Source organism: Zingiber officinale, chromosome 6B, assembly GCF_018446385.1.
Source record: "Zingiber officinale cultivar Zhangliang chromosome 6B, Zo_v1.1, whole genome shotgun sequence".
Lineage (NCBI taxonomy): Eukaryota > Viridiplantae > Streptophyta > Magnoliopsida > Zingiberales > Zingiberaceae > Zingiber > Zingiber officinale.
In genome coordinates, this window is record NC_055996.1 from 99,208,673 (window position 1) to 99,214,756 (window position 6,084).

The window sequence follows — 6,084 nt, forward strand, 5'->3', positions numbered from 1 at the left end:
TCTTGATTAATAAATTAGACTGGTACACTCTAAGTGTATTGAGTAGGACCATTTAGGTAAGTTCTTTTTGTACTGACTTAATAAAAGAACTAGACCTTAGTTATTATGGAAGTCTGTGCTCTTAATCCTAATATAATAACAAGCACATATATTTAATATTTATTTCTTTGACTTATCAAAGGGTGAGGTTTAGCTCGATAAATCAATATGCCCGATAAGTTAGGAAATGATATTACTTATAGTGTGTGTTGTTGATTATAGAAGAAATCTGTGTCCTACTTATCTAGGTTGAAAATGTCCCCAAGAGGAGCTCATAAGGATTGTCATGTTAAACCCTGCAGCTGGACTTAGTCCGACATGACAATGAAGTTGAGTGGTACTACTCTTGGAGCTAGATATTAATTAAGTGAGTTGTCAGTAACTTACTTAATTAGTGGGCATTTGTTATCTTAAACACAGGGAGCACTACAAGAAAATTGGGATTGTACAACATTTAAACGACAACGCTTTTTATAAAAAGCGTTGTCTATTTTTTTTTAACAACGCTTTTAGTGAAAAGCGTTGTCTATTTCATTATTTTCTTATTAATAGACATCGCTTTTTTAAAAACCGTTGTCTATTAGTGATTTTTACGGGTCAAAGACAACGCTTCGTAAAAAGCGTTGTCTATTAGATTGATTTTTAGTGTCTACAACAACGTTTTATAAAAAGTGTTGTCTATGTTTAAAATCTCATCTAAATCTTGATTAATACAAACCGTTGGATCTAAATCTTGATTAATACAAACCGTTGGATTTAGGTAAGGAGTAGAAAACCCGAACCCTTCTCCCAACTTCTATCTTCCGATCATTTTTGATCCCGAACCCTTCTCCCAACTCCTCATCTCATGCGGCTTCTCCATCCAACTCCTCTCCGGCCTCCAGATCTGGGGCGTCAACAAGGCTGTGTACTCTTGGAGAAATTGATTGTCAGGGTTTCCGCGGAAGCAATTTGGAGTCAACTAGCGTGAAATACGATTTTTTTTCTCATACCCGCACGAAGCCACTGCCTTGGGTGATCTCGGCAGCGGCCAGGGAGTTAGGTTTGGCAGCTCGAGGAGGGAGGGTAGAGACGGGAGAGGTGGCGGCGAGCGGGCGGCGGAGGATGGTCGGTGAGCTCGGGAGGGACGTGCAGTGGCTCAGGGAGGGAAGGTGGTGGGATTGAGAAGCAAGGCGAGCCTCGGGGTGGCACAGGCGAGCTTCAGAGGGCAGTGTGCAGCAGAGGCCTTTTTCCTCCTTCCATTCTTTCCCTATTTTCATCCGAATACACAACTTTCTCCCTCTTTTTTCCTCTCCCTCCCTCTCCCTTCCCTCCTTTCTCTCCTCCCCTCATTTCTCTTCTTCCCCTTCTCTTCCTTTCTCCCTGAATGCACATTGTGTAAGCAACACTAAGTTCATCGCGGTCCTGATATTTTGTTTGTTAAAATTAGAAAATTGAATAGACAAATTATCTCTCTGTTTTCAGCCTTTACAATCGTTTCTTTGATGAATCAATATAATTTGGCTTACTTCTTTTTCCATCTTCTAGATACTGAAAATGGAAAAGGATTCAAGTTTCTCACGAGGAAGTGAAATGTCTCTACTGGAGCAATTTGAAGGTATATTGGAAGGAGATAAACTCATGTGAGCCTGCTAAGTTCCATTTTCCTTTATGAAAATATATGCATTTTGTAGTTTCCTTTTTGTTTTTCCCATACCAAATTATGTTCCCAATTATATCATGATTCATGAAGATTCTTCACACAGGCACATATTAAAGTTCTCTAACTGATGGAGGAGGTAGTTTGATTACATTAGAGCCAATAAGGGCTTCCTAAGACGAGAGAAAAATTCTGGAATAGCTCTCTGAATGTTTTACAGATCCAATTCTACAAGATATGCTTCATTGCCCACTGATTTAGTAAGTTGTTTAAGATACAGCAGCACCCATATGGCTATATGAAAGATTTAAAAAAAAGGCTACTAGAATGAGTAATTCTTTTATTGAAACTAGGTTCTGCATGAGCAACTTTACCATGATAGAAAAGCTCACCTCAGCATCACCATTGAAATATTTGCTTTTCTTTGATCTTGCAACCATCTTTTCATTTCTTTAAATATTTTTTCTTTTAATTTTAAAACAATATTTTTGTAAGAAAGGCTCATGGGATATTGGTTTGTGTATCATATAATGACTATTCAAGCTCTTTGGTTTCTCATATGCTTCTTAATTTGTGTCATTTAAAGCAATAATAAATAATTATTCTTCTATTCATTTAAGTTATGATCTGACTTTTAAATGATCTCGCTTTTTGGATTTTCTATTTATTGCAGTGATGAAATAGGTTTCTTGGGCCCATCTCAGTTTGCTTCACTAGATCAGGATTTAAGTGGTTCTTCTCTTGACCAGTGCACTCCTATTCAGTTGGCTGATGTTAGTCTAGAGACTAATATAGTAGATTTGAATACAGTTCAATATGACAAAAAAAATTTCTGGAACAGAAATAATAAATTGGCAATCTCCACTGATGTGCTATCTCATTTGTACATTGCTGCTCGCATGCATATATGTACGCATCTAGAAGATATAAACCATCTATCAACTTAACACTGAACAAAGGTGCCTTTTGCAGTGCATCTGCTCAGGAAAACTCTGATCACCTTCTTGAAGATGAAATTCTAAAACACACGAAGGCCTTACTGATTTTAAGCTGCAACTTCAGCAGTGCTTGGAATGACAGGTCAGTTCTAGTTTAAAGCTACCCTTTTGAATCAGGCTCTAACGATCACTATGTCTATAGCATTTTCTTCCATGAGTTTGGATTGATTTAAGTTTGAAAGCACTGAAATCACTCTTTTAATAAATTTTCATCAAATTTCTTGAATAACTGAATGCATTTTAGAATGGAGAAATACTGAGATGTGCTTTATTTTTATTTTATCTTTTTAACAATCTACATGTTTATTTTAGTACTCTTTCTATGTACTTTACGTGTCTATTGTTTCCTAATGTTGCTTTGCATATTTTCTTCGATGGTTCTATGGGCATTTAGACTAACAGAAATATTAGGAAAAGCCACCAGTAATCTTCATTTTAGCACTAACTGCACAAAATAGCTACAGAAAATCTTCATTAAGATATTGCGTGTGTTTGGTAGGTAGAAAGTCATGATGATTGTTTTGTTTTGTTTCATTAAGATATTGCGTGTGTTTGTTTCTTCATTAAGATATTTCAGTAATGCTCATGTATGGACTTGAAACATATTATTGCTACTTTTGTAGGTGGATACAAGACAGTCGATATTAGTACACTAAGGAGCGTCTGGATTCAGTAATTGATCAGTACACTAAGCGTCTGGATTCAGTAACTACTGTACTATTTTGAATAAACAGATTGTTGGCTACTTCAGTATTCAGTATTCAGTAAACTGATTGTTAGCTAAACAGATTGTAGCTGTTCAAAATAGATTTTTTGTGCTCTTTTGTTTTATATGTGAATATCACTATATACTTTGAAACAGAATTAGTGTTAATTTTGATATTTACTAGCTTCTCATGTAATTAATTACTAATATTACTTCAACGTCATATTTCTATTATTTTGATGAGTTTGAAATCATTAACTGAGTTGATTATATGTAAAATTCTAATCTAGACATGGTAAAAGAAAAATAATAGTTTCGTAAATATAAAAATAATGATTTTTAAATAATTTTTTTCTTTAAAACGACAACGCTTTTAAAGCGTTGCAAAAAGTGTTGTCTTTGTAAAAAAATAACAACGCTTTAAAAGCGTTGCAAAACGTTGCCTTTGCATAAAACGACAACGCTTTTAAAGCGTTGTCTTTGGTACAAACGACAACGCTTTAAAAGCGTTGTCGTTGAGCAGACTTTTAACAACAGTGCCTTTAACAACGCTTTTTCAGGCACAAAGATAACGCTTTAAAAGCGTTGTCTATTAGCTTTTTTGTTGTAGTGGAGACTAACACACTCATGATAAGAAGGAGCCCATAATGTAATTTGGGATTAGTGCGGTAGTGCGATAATAACTCTCTAGTGGAATGAGTTATTATCGATGAACTTGAGTTGTGTGTTCGGGGCGAGCACGGGATACTCAAGCTTATCGGAAGGCCAAAACCAATTTCTCCTCTAGGTCCCTGTCGTAGCCTCATTATAGCCTCAAATCCATCCAAATATAAGCTCATCTTGGTGTCCAAGAAGGGGGCCAGTCCAATGCTTGGTGACCAAGCAAGGGCCGGCCACATTCTCTTCCAAGGGGTCGACCCTATTGCTTGGTGATTAAGCTAGTAGGGGCCGACCACAATAATTCAAACAAGGAGGGTTGTTTTGAATTTTTAAAATCTTCTCTTTGTAGAAAACTATAAGTTTTAAAAGAGAGATTTTAATTTTTAAAACTTTCCTTATTTGAATTAGGGCACATGTTTTAATAGAGAGTTTTAAAAGTTTTAAAACTTTCCTTTTTTAACCATCCTTATGGTTTAAGAAAAAAAAGGAAGATAAGTTTTAAAATTTAAATTTTCTATAATCATGTTAAAAAAGGAAATTTTATAAGAGAAGTTTTAAATTTTAAAACATGGTTTTAATTTTTAGAACTTTCCTTTTTTAACTCCTACTTTAGGAAAGAGAGCTTGTAAAATTTTATAAGAGTGTTTCTTCTTGTAAAATTTTATAAAAATAAATATTCCTTTCCTCTTATGGGGGCCGGCCACCCTTGCTTGGTGCCCAAGCAAGGTGGCCGGCCATGTTTAAAAAAATAAAATCATCAAATTTATTTTTGATGATTGATTCAATCAAGAGGAAAGAAAAAGAATAATTAAAAGGGAAAAGGAAAAACTCTTGGAAGATTTTAATTTTTGTAAAAATTCTTCCCTTATTTGCCTTGGGAAAGTATTATAAAAGAAGAGGTGAGGAGGCTTCATGAGACACAATTCTTATTCTCTTGGAGGAGTCTCTCTTGGTGGTGGCCGACCCTTCTTCTTCTCCTTTTCCCTTTGCTCTCTTTTCCTTGGTGGTGGCGGTGGCCGGATTTTAGAGGAAGAGGAAGGAAGCTTTTGGGTGGTGTTCATCTTGGAGGATCGTCGCCCACACGACATCCAAGGCGAGGCGAGGAATACAGCAGAAGATCTCGAGGTCGTTAGTTTACAAAGAGAAGGTATAATTAGCAATTATTTTCCGCATCATGCTAGTTATTTTTCTTTGTATGAATTCCAAACACAAAAGGCATTAGATCTAGTTTTTCAAATTAGTTTTTCGAGTTTGTGTTTTCTTCTTTTTTGAATTTGTGATTCGATTGTTCTTTTTGGTTAACCTAGAGTTATTTAAGAAAATTAAATATTAACTTTCCTTAAAGGCTTTGTCTAGGCGGTGGTGGTTGCTCCCATATCCAAGAAGGCTATGTGCCTCGCTATGCGGTCCTAGAAGTCAATTTTAGAAATTAATATTTAATGGAATTAATAACATAGGTGGATTTGAATCAATAGTGTTAAGTTTCGCTTGCGATTCAAATCTAAACCATTAAGAACAGATAAGTTAAATTTGGAATCAATGATGTTAAGTTCCGTCTGCGATTCCTAATTTAACTTCTAAATAACACAATAGGTTATTTAAGGAAAAGGTTCGACACTTGTACAAAAAATTTTATACAGTGAAATCGGTACGTTTTCCTAGAACTAACCAACAATTAATATCAGAGCTAGGGTTTGCCTCTGTGTGTTTTGGTTTTCAAATTAATTATGCACATGTCATACATAATTTAGGCAGGATAATAGTAGGATGTGCTAACTTTGTAGTTGCAGGCTCCAACTATTATGACATTTAGATATTGTGTGTGATTGGATCCTTGGACATGTCAAGGGCATTATTTTGTGTGCATGATTGTATGTATCAAATACAGCAAGAGTTGTATTATTTTTAGAATTTTATTTTTTTGTTCGATCTAGAATACATGTACATTCCTTTATGGAATATAGGATCGATATTTGTAAAATTCTATATTTGTCGCGGATCATATCTTTGTGAGGCGTGGTACTATTGGAGTACCAGAGGCG

At 35.3% G+C, this 6,084-nt stretch overlaps 1 long non-coding RNA gene across 2 annotated transcripts; it reads left to right on the forward strand.

Annotated features, from left to right (window-relative positions):
* Window positions 1–843: 843 nt before the first annotated feature.
* On the forward strand, window positions 844–3,507 carry LOC121988430. Of its 2 annotated transcripts, XR_006114021.1 has the most exons (5): window positions 844–1,416; window positions 1,567–1,661; window positions 1,785–1,938; window positions 2,651–2,758; window positions 3,300–3,507. It is a non-coding gene; the product is annotated as an uncharacterized LOC121988430 (long non-coding RNA). The 2 variants fall into 2 exon arrangements; XR_006114020.1 differs by having other exon boundaries at window positions 844–1,661.
* Window positions 3,508–6,084: the final 2,577 nt, after the last annotated feature.